The 9,641-nt window shown below is 38.3% G+C and overlaps 1 protein-coding gene across 4 annotated transcripts in view; it reads right to left on the minus strand.

Annotated features, from left to right (window-relative positions):
• cic (Putative transcription factor capicua) overlaps positions 1-9,068 on the minus strand; it is a 46,446-nt gene extending 37,378 nt beyond the window's left edge. For 3 of the 4 annotated variants that reach the window (XM_069115303.1, XM_069115301.1, XM_069115300.1), the window contains exons 1-2: positions 8,790-9,067; positions 7,364-8,723 (exon numbers count right to left, since the gene is read on the minus strand). The gene's annotated coding sequence lies outside the window, so the exon portion shown is untranslated. Of the gene's footprint in view, positions 1-7,363; positions 8,724-8,789 lie in introns of all 4 variants that reach the window. The other variant, XM_069115302.1, reaches the window with a different exon arrangement.
• Between the last annotated feature and the right edge of the window lie 573 nt (positions 9,069-9,641).

Here is a 9,641-nt window from a genome sequence, read left to right on the forward strand (position 1 = left end):
TTGTCCGCTAACACGCTGCTTAGTTCCGTTGTATACTCGAATCGATTAAAGAACGCTCTAGTTAGCCATATTTCGGTCCGAAACTTTTTCTTTCCTTGCGCTAGTGCTCTCGTTGCAATTCAATAACATCGAATATTTCGGACTCGATGAAGGCAACATGAAAAACATGGTCCGATTCAACTTTGAAATTATATGTTCGAATTGTACTTTCCGTTATATTTCTATATCGATAGAATTATTTTATCGAATCGGTGAAGAAACCAGAGCTGTTAGATGCTTGCATTAACTACTCTATATTTTTTCTTGTAAGATATATCAGAGTAAAATTGGGTTGTTCTTAGGGTGTCATAATTTGTGTGATAAATTAAGTTTCAAAGCTAAATAAACTGCCTGGAAAATCGATATTGCATGTAAAAACACTTTAGGGTAAAATATTCGCAATCTATTTTAAATTATAGCAACGAATATTTTAAGAAGCAGTTGTATCGTTTATTACATATATAAAGTGGAAAAAATGATAAGTAGCGGACAAATATAAGCATTGTTTACTACTTTAGGAAAAATATGGCCTACTTTCACGTTAAATATCAAGAGGTATCTCCTCTAACCACTTAGCCGCAGAGATTCTTATACGGTAAACGATTAGTCGCCACAAATACATATATATATGTGTGTGTTATATAAATACATATATATATTATATATATATCGACGCAACCAAATTGCAAGGTAGGTGCCATTTGAACACAAGCGAATTAAAATCCATACAAATCCAATTAGCGCCGCAAAGGGTTAAACTACTCCAATTACTCCAAGCAATTTCGCCTATCGAATCAATTCAAAACACTGAAACATAGTATACTACACTTGATAGGAAGAACAAAGATGCAACTTGTTCTTTCCGACTATTGAAATATAATCTAACCGTCTATCGCGAACAATGTCCCAAAGACAAACAGAAGTAGAAATGCTATGTCGCGATGTGTGGTGGTCGTCGGCGGCGGTGGCGGCGGCTCTGTTACGTGTCGAATGCGATGCATGCAACCAAGAGGACGCGTGCATAGTACGTAGTGAAATAAAAGCGCGTGCGAGCCGACCACGATTGTTTAAAGCTTATTGTTAGAGGGCAGGTTCTTTCTCGAGTGCAGTTCAATATTTATTAGGAAGTCGCTAGAGGTCGCAAAGTTAAACTACAAAGGCAACAGGGTCAGCATCGGGTCGCCGTAGCCAAAAGGAAACAACGCGAGGCGACACGACGAGCCGTGATAAAAGGAATTCGACACAAGTCGAGGTTAGCCTTATCGATATTGCTTGAAAATATAAAACGACGCTGCGCGAGAAGAAAAGTCATTAACACGACGCTCCGGCGCAAGAAACGCAATGATAAGGTATCGCGAGGTTTCATCAACGGGGCAACCGGCTAAGAAATCCTAGCAATAGCGAGCGCGCGCACGCGCATGCATGCTGCTGCATCGAATTAACTAACATATAGGTGTGAATAGAGAGCGGGGGAAAACAAATACGTACGCGCGTAGCAAGTGGGCAAGTTTAGAAGTGTATGTAGCGTATTATACGCGATAACCACGCTATTAATACAATATGTTAAAAGCTTTTTGTATGCCATCGCGTTCATTGTTACTGTATCGTGCTACATGTATACTACCGCGATATTTGAATATATCAATGAGTAACCTCGGAAACGGGAGTTTCGTCGAAAGAAATTATTCTATTCGTTTAAAAGAAAATGTATACACTCTTATATCGATGAATCTGATTGTGGTTTAGATTGTTGATGCTGGAACAGATTCATAGAATCCGGAATAATAATGATTATGATTTAGAAATGTCAATAATAAAGTTTGCTAACTAATTGAAATAGTTTACCTCTGTTTTATCATACGTCCTTTCCAAGTAACTTTAGCTATCTAAATAAATTGTAGATTTGAAAGTTCGTTTGATAAACTACAGTTCCTTAAACTCCAATAGCAAAGATCGTGATATTATTATTGTCTAAGGTAGTTTAATAAATGTTAAAGACATCTTTATTATCTTTATACGATACCTTACTACGTATGCCGCTTAGTACGCTACAAAAGGGATTAGAAATACGATCATGAAGATTGTTCTCAAGAGATAGATATTCTAGGAAAGATTATTAAAGGATCGTCGGACACATTAAATAAAAAGTTAAATTAGAGTAACATGTTTCCTTTGTTTCTGTTATTAACGAATAACGTCTCTCTAAAAACGGTGTGATCGAAAGCACATCTTATATGCAAAAATTCGTTGTGAAATTGAAAATAATAAAGAAATGAATTCGAAACAAGCGTATACGTAATTTTATTAAAAAGAAATCGATGTCTGCTATATTTATGGGTAAGAAGTTCGGGAAGAGTCGAATTCTATTGAAATGCTTTGTTCGTCACACCAAATATCTAATGTTGATTTTTTCCAGTAATCTAAATAGTAAGGATATTAAAGATATATACAAACACATACACATACACACACATATTACATACGATATATGTTATCTGCATTAAAAGTCTGAAAAATTATTCCTGTTTCGTAGATACATATTTGGCGAGATGTCATCCTGTATTTGTATCGATGTTGGTATTATATATTTGCTGATACTTGGATTAATTTCATAGGTTAAAGCAAAATCTTGGCTAAAAAATTGTTCGAACATAAGCTAAGTTTCGTTTATAGAAGAAAAATAACGATAATAATTTTTCGGAATTGAATGGGAAGAATTAATCAATCACAGGAAATAATACGTTGAAAGAGAGAGAAAGAGAGAGAATTTTGCATTTTATTAAAAATCAAGAAATTTCGTGTTCCCGGATTAATTTCACGAATAGCTGGCATTTTTGTTTAGCGGCTAGTGTAATGACGAACGATGAGCGTCGTATTAACAGAACGCACTGGTGAAACGCAAGTTATAACGATCTTTGATCTTATTAATTATTAATCTCTCCCATTATATAAGTACCATGATTATTCAGACTAATTGAATAATTGATTACAGATATTTAGGATTTACAACCCGGAAGGAATAACAGATATTTCGTGCATTTATCATCGACCGATAACTCTGAAACCGATAAGGACTCTCCTTCTCCTATACCACGAACGTAGAACGTCCTCTCCTTTCGACTGATATTATTTGCAAAAATAATCACGAACTTTTGCATTCCGACTATAGCTAGAAGAATGCGGCAGTTTGACGCGATACAACACGACGCAACCATGTAAATGATCTATCAAAATACGAAGTTCGAGAAACAGATGTTTTACATAGATGCCGTCGCAAGAAAAAATTTAGATAACGTAAGAAATATAAATGTGTATATCGACAGTTGGCTTGAAAAATCATTAACACATTAGCCACAGTGTTATCGTGACCTACGCAACAGAGATACCGATTTTTCCCGCAACATACATCGCGAGGCATATTTTTTACATATCTTTTTCTTTCGGAATAATACGAAGTGTACAAGTTTCTTGTGAATCCTTTCGTCCAACATTTTCGCGCCTGTTGCTATTGTTTACGATAATCGAATATCGAATGTCGACGAATTGCGATGAAGTAAGCTAAGCGTGAAATAGATGAATTTATTGATTTTAACACTAATCTTACTAGGTCCGGTCAATTGACCGGTTTCAAAAATTAATTTAAAATTGTACGTTCATTGTTATTTCTCTTCTTCATCTAACTTTATGCGAATTCTTATATTATCTGACCTAATCAGTTTCTCAATTTTTTTAATATAAGAATTTACAAATAGATGAACAAGAGAAATAACAACGAATGTACAATTTTATATTAAATTTTGAAACTGGTCATTTGACCGGACCTAGTAAAGTTAATGTTAATATCTATTGAAATGCTTCTTTATCTGCGTAAACAAATACGATTATCGAATAGTAAAAGAGTTTCCCTTTTTCATGTCCAGTATTCGAAATTTACTTTTGTTTCACATTTATATCTTATTCCGCGTAAAATCCAGTAAAATCCAAAAATGCCTCTTTATTGCTAACCGCGATTAGAGTATATATTCCTAACAGGTACGTTACAAATAATCAATTCAATTTTTTGTCAACGTTATTACGTTAAAAATAATGTAGTAACGGTATTATGATTATAATTATAAAGGTTTGTAAATTTGCATTTAACCGTATCATGAATTTCTATTTACATAGATCCTTTTTAATTACATTTATATTTTCTAGGATCCTCCTGCTTTACTTTCCTTATTTGATTTATACAATCTGTCAGTCTCTAAATATTCAAAAAAAAAAAAAACCAAGTAGGATAAGTTCCCTAATTGCAATGTTTTGCAATTGTTGTACTCGTATGAAGGACAAAACTATGCTTCGCTTGCTTCTATTTTAACATTTGCAAAGAGATATAACAAAAGTATGCAATACGCACGTTTAATAGTCTCGTTCCAATCCGTGACTATCGAACTCAAACAAATGATAAACCCGACACGCGTAAATACTTATGTAGAAACAAGAAAAACAGTGTGATCATATTAAAATCCAATCAAAATCAATCGTTCACTGTCGTAAGTCAATTGATTTGTAAAAATGTCGCAACGCGATTACAATCTGTTATTACAAAGTAAAAAATAACTGTGCCACGAACTTTCACAAATAATGCATATATCGTGGAAAGTCGCACGTAACTGTATAAAAAAAGAAAAAGAAAGAAAAGAAAAGAGGAGAATCGAAACGACTAAGAGTTTCCGAACATTCGCAAAAACCGCGTTGAATTTCTGAAGAATGTTACGGAAGAATAAACCCGGTACACGTGTGTATTGTTGTAATCTTATCAGCGATTATACAAATCAACTTTGAACTTTCGAACGACAAATACAAGTATCCTTCGAATTAGTACGGATAGAATAGCATCAACGATCTAGCGATAGAGTAACATCATCTCTAACGGATTTCTTTAAAAATTGATCGTCGCCTCGTTATTCGATAAAACAAACATTATCGACGAAAGATTTGCGTATGCCAGCATTCTCTAGTATCTTTTTACTTTTTAAGCGAAGAGTAAAGAATTTTTTTTTCGTTACGATATAAATAACATAGGAGTAAAATAAATGTAAAATGACAATAGAATAATGTTTTACCATAAAAGTTGCATTGTTAGGCTGATTCAATGATATTGCTAATTCCTGATACTTTCTAAATAGATGATCTTCCTTTTTTAGGGACTTTGATATTCGTAGCTATACGTGTACTCCTTAAAACATTATTATATAAATTTATATGAATTTTCATTTGTACAAAATGCGCTAGAACATATATAAAAAAAGAATACATTATTTATGTATCTGTTCCAGCTAAATTGTCCTTAGAAACTACCTAAAAATCGTCGTTTCTTTATAATTCTATAATTCATATGCAATGAAAATGATGATTAGTCATGTTTTAGGTAATCCAAATTCTCGAGCTGTTAGCGTTAAATAATCCTTTCGAAACTGGTACAGCGATACATTCCAAGATGTATTTGACAAAGATTGCCGGTAGTTGTCATTTTTCTTGTATTGTCGTTGAGACATTCTATCGGGATATTTGCCATCGATGGTTTTGGGCAATCGTTTTAAAAATTACATTTAAGCCAGTTTTTTTTCAAATTTGTCCGTTATAGGCGTTTACAATAAAGTGGTTAGATACAATGATATAATACTTAAAAATGGTAGTATACTATTATCTTAATTCATTGGTTATTAAAAAATATATATATAAAGAGATAATCCTAGTGCTCGGAAACGTATGTATGTTTGTCGCTAGCGTATGTAGTAGCTCGAGCAAATATCGGGACAGTATCGTTAACGAACGCGGCCAGTCTATCGTAATACACTTTCCTTTTAACGCTTACGATACGCGGAGCCAGCCAATTAACGTCTAATTCCAACAACTCTATTCAAGATATAAATGCATAACCGAACAGCGTAACTCTAGCTAACGCCTCTGACATGTTATTTCACTTAAACGAAACACGAGTAATTACAACATTGAAAAACGAAATCGACCACGGGACTGATATTTCTCGAAAGCGCGAAGCTAGCTAAGTTAACCGGTCAAAATTATTTACATTAAGTGGAAAAAGTGCTTTTGTAACAACCTCGACGCGGTATTTGCCAAAGATATCAGTTAACTCGATCTTCGGTTCGTTGTAGTAACGAACGATAAATAATATTTACAGATAACGTTGTAAACAGAAAAGTTCATAAGAATAAATTAAATAGAGAAATTACGTGCTAGTGAAAAAGATAGGAATTGACCTTCTCGATTCGTCGTAAGAAGAAGAAAAAGCATCAGTGCATTTTTCCAATATGTATACCATTGTATGAACCATTCTATGGCAATGGTTCTTCATTTCGGTCATAGAGTATCGATAAACGTTATTTTTGGCGAACATTAAAGAAGACACTAATATAGAAATTGACAGACAAAAGACTTCGATAATGTGTAAAGTGGGATAGAGGTTACACGGAAAAGATGCACTGTACAAAAGTCGACGTACTACAGTGAATCTCTATGGTGAACTGGCATAACATTTCACCGTTGAAAAATACATATATATATATATATATATATATATATATATATATATATATATATAGCATGTCACACGATACCAACAGTTACATCTTGTCTCGTAGATATAAATTGGAAATGGATAAAATTGCATGACACTTACTAGACACCATTAAGAATTACAGCGAATTGATAATCCTTTGCTGCTGGTTTCATTTAGTGCACTTTTCCTTAATTATTATTCCAAATCGAGAAAATTACTTTCCATTCAGCTAATTCCGCCGCAGCATGATCAACCATACCGCGCAAATCCGATATACATATTACGTTCGAACACTATTCGTAACTATTGTCTGGTTTCTGGAAATGCATTCAACAATAGCACAAACACTTTGAGGGAAAAGCGAGTGAACATAATAAAGTAACAGAAAGTCGTGTGCATGTACATATGTATGTGACGTATATATGTATATTTATATATATACAAAGCGACTGATCAAATTTATGGAAAACCTTGTACGCGTAACGGATCGCGAAAGGTTATGGAAGCACAGAGCCTAGGACACGAATCGAGGCCCAGCGAAAATAAGAGGTCCGCAAAATCTGTTGTGATACACGAAAATATAAAAGTCGCGTGTCGAACTAGAGACACAAAACTAACAGGCAAACTGGTAAGAGAAGAGCAAAGCACAAATAATACGTAAGAAACATGAGGAGAGATCGTGAGATCGGGTTTTATATGGTGTACACTAGGCGCACGATTCTTAGTAAAAATCGCACTGAATTCGCGAAATTCACGTACCACGTCTACTAGCTCCATCTTGACTCGTGAGTTAAGCCGGACGCGCACGTTCTTTCTGTTCGTCGTCCTCTTGGTCGTCGTCGTTGAAGTCGTCGTAGGCGTCGTAGTAGTCGTAGTAGTCGGAATCGTAATTCGTAATCGTCGTCTTCGTCGTTGTCGTCCTGGTCAGCGTCTTCTGGTCGTCTCACACGATACACTATCGCGCACACGCCGCTATTACTCACTAACACAATAAATCCATTGTGAGAGAGAATTCCTGGCGGCACATTCCGCGTGTACGTAAGTACGAGGGTGTACGGCGGACTTCGGCGCGCGGCTCTCTCGGCTCGACTCGAGGCGACTCGAGCCGAGTCGCTTGCTCGTTCGCGGATGTCGTCACGAACCGAGGGGAGAGGAGAGGCAGAAGAAGAGAAAGACGTGGGGAGAGAGGTGGGAGAAAGGGAGCCGATACGAAAGAGGAAACCTGGTGGGGCAGCAGAGTGAATGCAAGCAAGAGACAGAGAAACTATGAGAAAAAGCAGAAAAAAGGAAGAGAGAGAGAAATAGAGAGCAAGAGAGAAACGGAAGAAAGGGGAAGAGAGTTAAAGAGAGAGAAAGAGAGTGTGTGTATGTGTTTATTAGAAAGAGAGAGAGAGAGAGAGAGAGAGAGAGGATTAAAGGAGTGATTGAGGAAAGGTGAGGGAGAAGAGGCAACTACGAGTCGTGTATGGTCGTCGTATAAATAGACGAGAGACGATATAGGCATCGTATAGTAAGACTCCTAGGGCAGGTAGTGGATGCTCGTGACAGCGATGGAACTACCTCACTTACTTCCACCAAGAGCATGGAGAGTCACTGACACACAATGCAAGAGGTCCGCGCACGTGTATGTATATACAGTGGAGCGAGCGCGCGCGCGCGCACTCATACACACACACACATATATATTCCGTACGCAACTATGTTCCCAGAAGGAAGCTCACAAGCGGGCGCGAGCGAGCAAACGAATAGCACGCACACAAAAAGATATTCTCGCGGAGCGACTTTACACACGCGCGCGTAGCAACACACGTATATACACCAGGGCTATGAATGCCATCGTCGCCGTCGCCGTGCGTCGCCGTCGTCGTCATCGTCGTGGTCTCGAGACTGCCACTCCACCGTGTCACCTAGGTATGTGCCGTGAGTATCGACGATCAACGTAAGGATCGACTCGAATTCCCGGGAAGCATCGGCGCGCCGCGTCGCTACGTGCCGGGCTTCTACCGCCCTTGCCGTTGCTGTAATTTTCGTCGTTGGCTCTTTCGAGTGAATACGCGTGCACTCGCATCACGGAAATCCGTCACAGTAGACCGAACGACCAACCGAGAGGAGATGGTGACTACAAAACCACGACACGGTCATGACGTCGTCATCGATGCATGCTCTATGATATATTCTTATTTACCATAGTTTGAAGAAACGCGAATCACAGTACCACCGAATTATTGACATCTTCCCCGTCAAGTATACGTGTTTCGTCCTCGATTTTCTCTTTCTTTTTCACTCGAATTACATACACGCGATCCCTCTCTCTTTCTTTTTGCCTCGCTCTTTTTCATCACATGCACACGTATGGGCTCAGGCTCGGTTGCTCAACTGAACTGCCTGCGACTTGTCGAGCCATATAACCAACCGGGCATCACGCACACACTCAATTACTATACTACTACCATTACTACTATTACCACCACCGCCACCGTTACCGCTACCACTGCTACTACTACCTTCTTCTCCTCGTTCTCCACCACACCGCCTTTACTTCATATCTTGTCGACCGCGTATAGACGTATACACGCGCATGGTCGCGTACACACCACCGAACCGTTCGAACGAGCCAGAACGGCGCGCGCGCACATTCACTGACAGCCGCTACTTCACTCACACACTCGGAATCCGCTACTTCACGGATTCTGACTGGCTTGCTCGCACACCAACGCGAGCCTGCTGTACGAAACGGTCTCTCACAGAGGCACACACCAGCCTCGTGTACGTGTAGGAGCCTCTAACCCGGAGCACACACCTACGCACACCAGCGAGCGCGCTACACCGCCGACGCGACGGTCTGTAGCCTCAGGACCGTCGTCACGCTCCCCGCGGACCCGTAGGTTCACGTTCCTATTACCTCTTCCTTCGTTTCAAGGAATTTCTCCATGTGTCTGTTCGTTTGTTTTAAAGAACGGTGCATTATGTTTTCGAATTTACTTTAATGCAACGTCGGTAAGATTTCGTTTCGTTTCGCTTTCTGGTCATCGCCTTA

This window comes from Bombus flavifrons, chromosome 6, assembly GCF_040668555.2.
Source record: "Bombus flavifrons isolate JBK064 chromosome 6, iyBomFlav1_principal, whole genome shotgun sequence".
NCBI lineage: Eukaryota > Metazoa > Arthropoda > Insecta > Hymenoptera > Apidae > Bombus > Bombus flavifrons.